The sequence below is a fragment of the Elephas maximus genome, chromosome X (assembly GCF_024166365.1).
Source record: "Elephas maximus indicus isolate mEleMax1 chromosome X, mEleMax1 primary haplotype, whole genome shotgun sequence".
In the NCBI taxonomy this organism is placed as follows: Eukaryota; Metazoa; Chordata; class Mammalia; order Proboscidea; family Elephantidae; genus Elephas; species Elephas maximus.
The window spans coordinates 31,932,039-31,944,154 of NC_064846.1; the positions used below are offsets into that span (position 1 = coordinate 31,932,039).

General features: G+C 38.0%; 1 protein-coding gene across 8 annotated transcripts in view; it reads left to right on the forward strand.

The window, feature by feature from the left end:
- The window catches only part of TENM1 (teneurin transmembrane protein 1), an 893,898-nt gene that overhangs the window by 534,242 nt on the left and 347,540 nt on the right, over positions 1 to 12,116 (forward strand). The gene's annotated exons all lie outside the window — the stretch shown is intronic.

Consider the following 12,116-nt stretch of genomic DNA (forward strand, 5'->3'; position numbering starts at 1 on the left):
AGTGCTAATCTACAATAGCTTCTTAAATTATAGTTACACAATAACACTGCAACTAAATTTCCGGGTAGTAATTTCCTTAAAGCAGTAGTTAACTGGTGGAAACTATCAGAAAATCCAAAGCATAATTTCTTCCCAGGAATTCTGATTTTTACACTGGGGCCAAAAAAAAGAAAACAGAAAAAAAAAAAGTCTTCCTATTTTTTCACTTGGTAAATGGCTACAGAATTGTATGGCTACTATGTGTGGGAAGGTAAAGCAGAAAACAGTCATGAGGCACTCTTTCCACTTTTAAGAAAAAACTTTCTTGTTATTCTTGAGTCACCCTGATTAAAGTCACCCTCTCTTGATAGCAAATCGTATTGATTTTTCTAGATGGCATTTGGTTTTGACTGAACATTAATTTCCTTGCTTGAGTGGGTCTGCGGTCTAAAATGTAAATTAACTTAAGAAACATGTATTTTGTGGAAGCCTCTTCCTAGAATGAATAGAATGTTGTGGTCGAAAAATTTCTATCCAGGTATGTCACTGGGAAACAACTTCTCAGGTTTAACTCAGTTTCGTAATTGAAGCAAGATTACCCACTAAGACACAGTGAATATAATTTTGAGAGGTAGCTATAAAGGGATTTAGACTTTCTCATGATTATGAATACTAAAGTAAATTTGGTTGATTCCCATTTATGCAAAATATGAGCAACAAGAAAGTTCACATAACCAGTTTTTATAGGAGTTATAGAACAGGGAGGTGGTAAGTAAATAAAGCAAGATTTATTTTGTAGGGAAGTCACTGATAATGTCAGCAGTATGGGATCATGGCCTGTAATGATGACGTGGTCATCCGTTTTATACTTTCATGGAACAATTTGACTAATGCTTCTACTAAACGTGGATGATATTACCCTGTAATAACAACAACAAAAAAGTGTCTTTTATCTCAGTTGTTTCAGGATAACACAACATGTATGTTTATTTGGTTTGTAATAATCTGCATGAGAAGGATTGCTAAAGGGATGGAGTGATGAGAAAGTACTGCCACTCAAATATAATTTTAATCTGAAATCATCTAAAACAAGGACTAATATAGAAGACCCCTTGCTGTTGAATCAATTCCGACTCATAGCGACCTCATAGGACAGAGTAGAACTGCCCCGTAGAGTTTCCAAGAAACACCTGGCGGATTTGAACTGCCAGCCTTTTGGTTAGCAGCTGTAGCACTTAACCACTACGCCACCAGGGTTTCCAATATAGGAAGTTTAAATACATAGAGACCCTTTAAAATGTTCTTATTTGAGTATGAGACAAACTCTTATGAATTATCTCCCATTAACTTTTACTTTATATACAGATAATGTTTTAGAGACAAGACTTAACCCTGGTATAAACAAATCTAGGTACTACCAAGCTCTTTATTCACAGATTTATACTGTATTTAAACTGTGTTTTCCTATTTAAATTTACTATCGTGGCCACTCCTGTATCAAAAATGTTATTATATACTCTCAGGCTTGTTTAATTAGGTTATTTATTCATTTCATAAGTGAAAGTAGAATATTTCAGTCACTTTAAGGACTGCCTTTTTATAGGGTAAACAATGGCATGTAAGTTTGACATCACAGGAAGAGAACATAGTTCGTTATATGCATGGATATTTAGACCTCTGTCACTTATTAGGCATGTTACCTTGAACAAATTATTTAACGTTTTCAGGACTCTGTCTTCTGATCTGCAAAATGGGCCTAATAAGAGTACCTATATCATAGAGTCACTGTAAGGATTAGATGAGTTAATATATCTAAAGCACTTTGAATAGTGCCTAAAACATAGTAAGTGTCCTGTAAGTGTTAATTCTTATTCTTATTACCATTATTATCATTATTATTTTACTATTTAAAATACTATTAAAATAGTTCTCAGGATTAGAACTATTTTAATAATTTTATTCATGGCTATATTTCAGCACCTAGAACAGTGCCTGGCATATAGCATCCTTCTCAATAAAATATTGCTGAAAAAAAATGAATTATGCTAAGTGCTTTACTTGTATTAGACCATTTAATTCTCACAACAATCCTTGTGTCAGTATTTTATATATATATTATAAATGAGGACACTGAGGCACAGCAAAGTCACATTGAGATTAAGAGGTCACACCACAAGGAAGAGATGGTCTTGGGATTCACACCAGAACACCCTGACTCCAGACCTCATACTCAGGATCACTGTGCCTCACCACCCTTCTCGCACTGAACTAAACTTTACAGCTCATTTATTTCTCAGTCTACTAAATAAACCTACCAGACTTTTTTTTTCTTTATAGAATTACAAATTAAATTAACTAGACCAAGTCATCTACTACAGTGGTGAATTCAACTAAAATTGATTGGTGAGAGAAATCTGTTGAAATCATTTATTGTGATTTTTTTTTAGGCAGAAATATCAGGCTAAATGCTGGTATGGTAGGTTGAATGAGTTCAAAATGAAGGAATGTTAATGGCAAATGTTGTAACTTTGTTCCTAGTTCTGTCCTGAACTGGACATTATGTGCCTTTGGAGAAATTTAAACTCTCTTCCTCAACTTCCCCCATCTGTGCCACCTCAAAAGGATAAAGTGAAAATTCATAAATAGGCATTAAGGTGAAAGATGTCACATAAAAACTGTAACATACAAGATGATTTTTAAATGGCTTTCTGTGGTTGAAATAAAAAGTATTATATTTCAAACTATGAGACCATTTCACCCTCAACTCTTGCTGAGTCTGTAAGAGTCATCGCTCTTTTTCAATTTCCCTTTTGCAGTTGCTATATAACCCAAGGAAAAAACTTTCAATGAAACTATTTACTGTTTCTGTTTCCCCTGCAAATCCCTTTCTGCTATTTTGTTTTTCTCCATTATCCATTATACATAACCTTTAGATACTAATAAGTGTATGCTATGTTGCCCTCAATCCACTAGAGGAAATCATATTGATATCAATGGGACATCAACAGACGTTCTGTGCATTATGGCTCTGTAAGTGGCCATTGGGTAGCAGTGGAATTCCAGCACGTGAAAAGCCAGAGCTGGGTAGTCCAACCAACCAGCGCCATCCCCACACCTATGCATATACCTTTTGGGTCAGCAAGAGAATAACTTCTTTGAATAAGTTTTGAGGCCAAAATTTGGGGAAGGGAGGCATGGAAAGGTACTGATTATATGAAGATATCATGGAATGGCTATTGTCATCCCTTCCCCATAAATCTGTGATATTTTCCATCTGAACCAAACAATACGTCCTTACTCTTCATCCTGTTTGGTATTTTGGCATCTGTGATGTATCAGTGCCTGTCAGAAGCACATTTGCTTGAATTTACAAATAAGCCATATGAAGTAGTAGTCAGGAAGACAGATGACCATATGCAAGGCATCAAGAGAAGGCGAGGTTAAGGTGCTTTATCAATGGTTGTGAAGGGCACAAACACAGCTTTTCTGGCAATCTCTGATGTTTTGATCAAGTTTCTCCACAGTCAGCAGTTTGTACAAAAGCAATAGAAACTCACAGGAAATAGAAACGCACAGGAATACATTGTGCCTGTGGTCAGTTGGCTTACTGAATTAAATGCATTGGGGAGTAGGGGATTCTGGCTCTCAGACCCAATAAAATCACACTGCCATTGAGTCAATTCTAACTCATACATGGATGACCCTTTTCCTTCACCATGAAATTAGTAGCTAGTCATACCACCTTCAGATAATGCAGGTAGTGTCTCAACTCTACAGATGGAACAATTTAAGTCATGAAATCTCCTTGCCATGACATACTCTATAGGCCACATTAGAAAGTTGACCAGAATGAATATTAACAATACAGATTTAGGAGACAGAATATTGAACCCAGTTTTTCAATCCAGAGATTAGGAATAAAACTACTCCAGAGGACAAACGACGTACCTCACCTTGTTCTCTGCACTAAAACTGAGTGACGTTGATTTTAGTGCTTTCTTCTGCCTCCTAGTCCAAATTGCCCCACATTCTAGGACTCTTATTACAGTAGAATAAGAAAGTGCTGAAAATGATAGAATGAGATGAGCTGATTGTATTCATTTTTCCCTCTCACAAAGAAAATGCAAATACCTCACAATGCAGGAAAGAAATAAAATAGAATGTGGCATGTTTCAATTTTGGAAAATGCAAGAATTTGGATTTTCTGTGATTTTTTTTTTGTTTTGTTTACTGGAGAGAGTAAAAATGGAGATTTTTTCCCAATACATCGAAATGCACAATGCTCGTCACACCAAGTTTGACTAAATGTAGATAAATATGGTTACCAAAAACCATCTCTACCACTTACTAGCAACTCTAATAATGTCTTTGTGCCTCAGTTTGCTCATGTATTAAATGGGAATGTTGATGATACATTTTTTATGAGTTTTCTTTATAGTTAAACGCGATGAAGCACGTAAAACACTCAGGGTATTGTTTAGGAGATTTAAATAAACATTAATGATTATTATTAGCTGAAGAAGATTTTATTAGGATTATTAATCTGAGCTAAGGTAAGCATGTTGTTATTTCTGCTGCGTGCCGTCCAATTGACTTCCGACTCATAGCAACCCGATGCGACAGAGGAGAGCTAACCCATATAGTTTGCTAGGCTGTAATCTTTATGGAAGCAGAATGTCAGGTCATTGTCCTGTGAAGCTGCTGGGTAAGCTCAACCGCCAATGTTTCGGTTAGCAGCCCAGCACTTGAACTTTGCACCACCAGGGCTCTTTGAGATAAGCATAATGAGCCTATCATTTACTCTAACATGAAATGCCTTTGTTTCCCTTCTTTCCAAAATCATCTGAGTCAGTTTTCAGAGCTCGATTGTCTATTTCACAAAAACCCTCTAAGATAGCTGCAATGTTGCCTTTATTTTACTAATTTCCCTCTTCCGTGGCATTTTGACCCTTCTAATTGTTTCGAGGAAACCCTGGTGGCATAGTGGTTAAGAGCTATGGCTGCTAACCTAAAGGTCGGAAGTTCAAATCTGCCAGGCGCCCTTGGAAACTCTGTGGGGCAGTTCTACTCTGTCCTATAGGGTTGCTATGAGTCGGAATCGACTCGACGGCAAAGGGTTTGGTTTGGTTTTGGTTAATTGTTTTGTACTACTGTCTGGAGGCCACATCTAGGTTGAAACACATTTTCATTAAAAAGTATTTATTATGGCTTACAGTATTCCAGAAATGACTCAGCATAAAATGCTAAAAGCATCTTACTTTATGCTGCAGACTTTTGTCAATCCTTTTGGTGTCATGCTTAACATTTATTACTTCTTCCAGTTCACTCTCTTGGGCCCATTCTTGTTAATAATGGTAGTTTTTGTGTTAGCATTGACTTTGCCTCCCTACCCATGAACCTGCCAACTTTCTAGCAATCCCTCCAAGCTGGAATCTGGAAGATGGTGATGTAACTTTAGTCTCGTTATAAATCTGCCATCCATGTATTTATCAGAACCCTTCTTTAAAAAAGATTTATACTTTCATTGCATATCACCTTTTGGTGTAATATGTTCCATAAGTTTTATCCCCACTACATTAAGTGGCATTTTTATCTGTCATAAATAAAAGTATAAATACGATCCAAATGAAAAGTACTAAAATGTCAAGATGAACCAGTTTCACATATAACTAATTTGCAGAACCATAGTGAGCTCCTTTTGCTCAGAATGAAAGCATTTCAATGAAAGACAAATACTATACTTATTTTTTTCTTGGAGCTTCAGCATGCTGTGGATTTAAGACAGAGTAAGAGAGATAATTTCTTGGGCTAATGAGCAGTGGATTCTAAATACATGTATTGCCTCAAGAGATTATCTTGTTGGCTCAAGGAGAAGCAGTCCCTTGCTAAGTACTTCCCATATAGCATTTTCTTAGCCTGGGTATGGAAATTAAAATTAGACTATGTGAAATAAAGATCCACTAGAAGGCATAATAAAAGAGGTTTGGACAGCAGGCTAGTAATTTTGGAATTTTGCACATTTAAAAAGTTTAAAATATTCATATATCCTAGAGAAATAAGAACCTTTACATGAACAGATATATGCACACCAGTGTTCATTGCAGCATTGTTTACAATAGCAAAAAGTTGAAAGCAACCAAGGTGCCCATCAAAGGATGAATGGATAAATAAATTATGGTATATTCACACAATGGAATACTACACATCGATAAAGAACAATGATGAATCCATGAAACATTTCATAACATGGAGGAATCTGGAAGGCATTATGCTGAGTGAAATTAGTCAGTTGCAAAAGGACAAATATTGTTTAAATAGAGAAGAAAATATCCTTCGATGGTTACGAGAGTGGGAAGGTAGGGAGGGAGGGAGAGGGTACTCACTAATTACATAGTAGATAAGAACTACTTTAGGTGAAGGGAAAGACAACACACAATACGGGAGAGGTCAGCACAACTGGACTAACCCAGAAGCAAAGAAGTTTCCTGAATAAACTGAATGCTTCTAAGGCCAGTGTCGCTGGCGCAGGGGTTTGGGGACCATGGTTTCAGGGGACATCTAAGTCAATTGGCATTATAAAATCTATTAAAACATTCTGTATCCCACTTTGGAGAGTGGCTTCTGGGGTATTAAAAGCTAGCAAGTAGCCATCTAAGATGCATCAATTGGTCTCAGTCCACCTGGATCAAAGAAGAATGAAGAACACCAAGGACACAAGGTAATTATGAGTCCAAGAGACAGAAAGGGCCACATAAATCCGAGACTACACCAGCCTGAGACCAGAAGAACTAGATGGTGCCCAGCTACAACTGATGACTGCCCTGACAGGGAACACAACAGAGAACCCCTGAGGGAGCAGGAAAGCAGTGTGATGCAGACCTCAAATTCTCATAAAAAGACCAGACTTAATGGTCTGACTGAGACTGGAAGGACCCCAGAGGTCATAGTCCCCAGACCTTCTGTTAGCCCAAGACAGGAACCGTTCCCAAAGCCAACACTTCAGACTGGACTATGAGATAGAAAATGATACTGGTGAAGAGTGAGCTTCTTGGCTCAAGTAGACACATGAGACTATGTGGGCTGCTCCTGTCTGGAGAGGAGAAGAGAGGGCAGAGGGGGTCAGAAGCTGGCTGAATGGACGCGAAAATAGAGAGTAGAGGGAAGGAACATGCTGTCTCATTAGAGCGAGAGCAACTAGGAGTATATAGCAAGGTGTATTTAAGTTTTTGTATGAGAGACTGACTTGGTTTGTAAGCTTTCACTTAAAGCACAATAAAATTATTTTCAGAAAAGTTTAAAATGTTCACAATAGCCAAAAGCTGGAAACAATCTAAATGCTTATCAACAGATAAATGGATAAACAAAATGTGGTACATACATACAATGAAATACTACTCAGCCATTAGAAGAAATGAAGTCTTGATACATGCTACAATACTTACGGAGTTGGAAAACATGCCGAATGAAATGATTCAGTCACAAAAGGACAAATATTGCATGACCTTACTTATATAAACTACAAAAAAAAAAGTTTACTAGTGGTGGAAGGGGAGGAAAAAGGGGGAGTTAACAGTGATGGAAATACTGCATTGATTCAGGGTAGGGTTGCACAGCAGATTTTTGTAATTGCTGTCAATAAGTCATACACCTGTAAAAAGTTGAATTGGCAAAAGTTGTATGAGAGATATATTTATAACAATGACACACACACAAAAAAAGTAGCTGCTGAAGCTGATTACCCAGTTGTCACTGAGTATATTCTGACTCATAGCAACCCTAAAGGACATAGTAGAACTGCCACATAGGGTTTTCAAGGAGCAGCTGATTGTGTACAACCAAAAACCTTTTGGGATTTGGTTTCTTGGTTTGCTGGTTTAGGGTCATGGTTTCATGGGACAAACCATTTAATTGGCGTAATAACATGTTTAGTGCCTCTATTCTACCTCCTAGCTCCATGCATAGTGCCTTGGGTCTTAAAATCTTGCAAGGGGCCATCCAAGGTGCAACAATTGGTCTCTGTTTGCCTGGAACAACAGAGGAGGAAGGAGAGTCAGGATATAGAAGGAGGTATGGAATTTGTGGCTAATTGCCTCCATGAACAACTGCCTCCTTGGCCATGAGTCCAGAAGAACCGGTTGGTGCCCAGCTAGCATTGCTGAACATTTTGGTCAAAGATTCTATAGAAGAATCCTGATAGAAAGGGGGAAAAGGCCAAAAAGAATTTCAAATTCTCCTTGAGTCCAGACTTCCTGGAGCCATGAAGGTTGAACGAACCCCTGAAACTATTGCCCTGAGAATATCTTTAAACCTTAAACCAAAAATACCCCCTGAAGCTGAGGGCTGTGGGGGCCATGGTCTCAGGGAACAGCTAGCTCAATTGGCATAACATAGTTTGTGAAGAAAATGTTCTGCATTCTCCTTTGGTGAGTAGCGTCTGGGGTCTAAAAAGTCTGTGAGCAGCCATCTAAGATACTCCACTGGTCTCGCCCCATCAGGAGCAAGGAGGAATGAACAAAACCAAAGACACAAGGGAAAGATAAGCCCAAAGGACTAATGGACCACAACTACCATGGCCTCCACCAGATTGAGTCCAGTACAACTAGGTGGTGCCTGGCTACCACCACTGACTGCTTTGAAAAGGATCACAATAGAGGGTCTCAGACAGAGCTGGAGAAAAATGTAGAACAAAATTCTTACCAAAAAGACCAGACTTACCGTCCTGACAAAGACTGGAGAAACCCCACGGGTACGGCCCCTGGACACTCTTTTAGCTCAGTAATAGAGTCACTCCTGACGTCCACCCTTCAGCCAAAGATTAGACAGGACCATAAAACAAAACGAGACTACAGGGACACACCAGCCCAGGGGCAAGGACTAGAAGGCAAAATGGGATAGGAAAGCTGGTAATAGGGAACCCAAGGTCGAGAAGGTAAAGTGTTGACATGTCATGGGACTGTTAACCAATGTTATCAAATAATATGTGTACCAACTGTTTAATGAGAAGCTAATTTATTCTGTAAACCATCTAAAGTACAATAAAAAAAATACACCCCCTGAACTCTTCTTAAAACCAAAATTTAGCTTAACTAGTAAAGAATGTTATGCTCTTCTAAGAATTATCTATATGAGATCAAATTGGCAATAGCAACTTGAAAGATGAGATAGGAACCTTAGGGGGCAGTGAATTTATGTTAATGGGGGAGGAACAACTCAGAAAAAAAGGGTGAGGATGTTTGCACAACTCGAAGAATGTAATCAGTGTCACTGAATGGTACATGTAGAAACTGGAATTGGTGTATGTTTGGCTGTGTGTATTCTAAACAATAACAAAATAATGTAAAAAATTTTTTAAGGTTTAGAGCAGCAAGAATGAATCTTGCAAATTGAGAAAAAATTCTCAAGAGTTCTATGACTTCAAAGTAAATTATTTGAACTTTGTTGCATAAAGAATTCCTGTTCAACTCAGATTCTCACCATCCAAATGATATATAATGCATATATAGATATGTTATATGAATATTTTTAGACACACATTGCATAAGTTGTTAAGCTATACTTACTCTGAAGTGCATAAGAATAAACTAAATTAGAGCAATGGTTTTGAAACAGATGGCAGGTTAGCCCATTTTAAACTGTAGAAATGTGCCTGAATTTTCATACAGAATGAGTGGGGAGGGCCAGTATCACCAGCAGAATATCTGACTCATCACAGTCGGCACTAAGAAGAGGTATCTTGCAGGATGAGAACCCTTTCCTTAGGAGTGCGGCAATATTCCCTTCACAGAGAGGTAAAAAGACATAATATGTTTGAGTAATTACAAGTATGTTGAAATATCTGGGGAAGCAGAAATTGAGTATATGAGAGGGTGTCAGGAAATGAAGATAGTAAGCAATAGCAGATCAGGAAAACCATTTTAATCCATGGTAAGAGATTTGTAATTTATTCTAGGAACATATGGGTAGATTTTTTATGGTTTTTCATTAGGGCAACTGAATTATTTGGTCATATTTACATTTAGAACAATCACTCTAAAAGCAGGATAGAAGTTGAATTTCCTGGGCAAGGTGATGGGGATTGTAAGATCGAAGTCAAGAAGACAAATTAGGAGACTACAATAGCAATCCAGCTGAGTGATGGTGAGAGCATGAACTTCTAGGAATGGAGAAGAGGGAGATGGAATCAAGAAGTATTTAGAAGATAAAGCACACATGACTTAGTAACTGATTAGACATGGCAGGAGAGAAGTTGATGTGTGGCTTAGGGACTAGGTAGATGGTGATGCCATTTAGCCAAAATAGAGAATAGAAGTAAGAGGTTTAAGGGTGAAAATGGACATCCAGGTAGAGATACCTATTACATCATTGAATATCTGGTACTGAAAATTTAGAAGAATCTACCTTTGAAGATACCAGAATCGTGGAAGTAAAATGAGGAAAAAAGAGGGTGAAGGCTGGAACTCTGCAGGATACTGATAATTCAAGAAAACTGAGAAAAAATCTGATAAGCCGACTAAGAAGGAGCAACTAGAAAGATTGGAAGAAAACCATTAGATGGTGGGGATAGAACAGCGGTTCTCCAAGTGTGGTCTGGGGACCACTGGGGACCCCAAGACCTTTCAGGGAGTCCACAAAGTACAACTCTTTTCATAATAACACAAAAACATTCGTCTGTTTCCCTATAATCCCTTCATGAGTATACACTAGAGTTTTCTAGAGGCCACATGATGTGTGATGTCACAACCAATTGAATGCAAAAGTAGATGTGACAATCCAGCTGTCTTCTATTCAGCCGGGCATTAAAATGTTTTTGTTTTGAAGTATATGGTTATCATAAAATACATTATTTACATTAACAGGTAATGGGTGTACTGCTGTTATTCAATGGATTAATAAATATTTATAAAAGTTATCAGTTTTAACTTTAACATAGTAAATATGAATAGATATAACCCAATCAACAAAAGCTTTTTGGGGTCCTCAATAGTTTTTAAGAATATAAAGAGGTCCCGAGATTAAAATGTTTGAAAAGGGCTGAGATAGGTAAAGGAACTACATAGGGTATTTCAAAAAGAGCAGTTCAGTAAGATAAGGACTATTTATTATTCACGTCAAGGTCACTCCATGGTGGGGGCTTGCAGGCCAACTACAGCAAGAAGGCAAAAGGGGTAAGTAAATTATAGTTGTTGGTGAGAGTTTTTGAAGTGACCAGCGAAGGGCTCAAACTTAATAGAACAAGAAAATAGGAGGAGGAAGCTGACAGCATGGGAAACAAGAGATGGATCCAAGCATCTAGAGATCTTGATGAGATTACAGGAGAGTTATGGCTGTTGTAATCAACTGGACAGCAATGGGTTTGGTTTTCTTTGTTTTTTTGTGGTTGTGAATGAGCCAAAAAGCTAGTCAGATGATGGTCCAAAACCAGTTGCCTTCAAGTCAACTCCAACTCATAACTCTATGTGTGTCAGAGGAAAACTGTGCTCCACAGGGTTTTCAATGGCTGATTTTTCAGAAGGTGATTACCAGGCCTTTCTTACCAGACACTTCTGGGTAGACTCAAACCTCCAACCTTTTGGTAAGGGACCTAGCAACTTAACCATTTACACCACCCAGGGGCTCCAGATGATGGAGAGTAGGTTATCAGAATTTTAGATTTCAGATACAGAGCACAAAAAATGTGATTTCCAGATATATTTTGGACCTAGCTAGGGAACATGTATGAAGAGCTCTTTCTCAGTGAATCATTTGGCTCAGGGAGGGTTAGATTCTTGCCTAGGTGTGATCCCACAAGGTGGTCTTCCTTGGGTAGACTTGCAAGCCTATTAAGAAATTACACCAAACTACAGATAGTGATTACATAAGAGCACTTCATTATACTGGATCCTCAGTATACGCAAGACCCTTGTGGAATTCCAGATCACAGTATGGCTTCTCAATACCTTTCTTGGGGCTCCTATTTCCCTCTAAGGGATGATAATAAACAAATTAAGAGGGCTCAAGATGACCCAATATAATTTTCTGCTGATCAAAATCTCTTCATAGCATTGCCAATCTAGTTAATGTAGACCTTATGTAGCATAGTTAACTTCTAGGGTAATTGCTTACCCTAAGAGTTTCTAAGGAAGGCTCTCACAAATGTC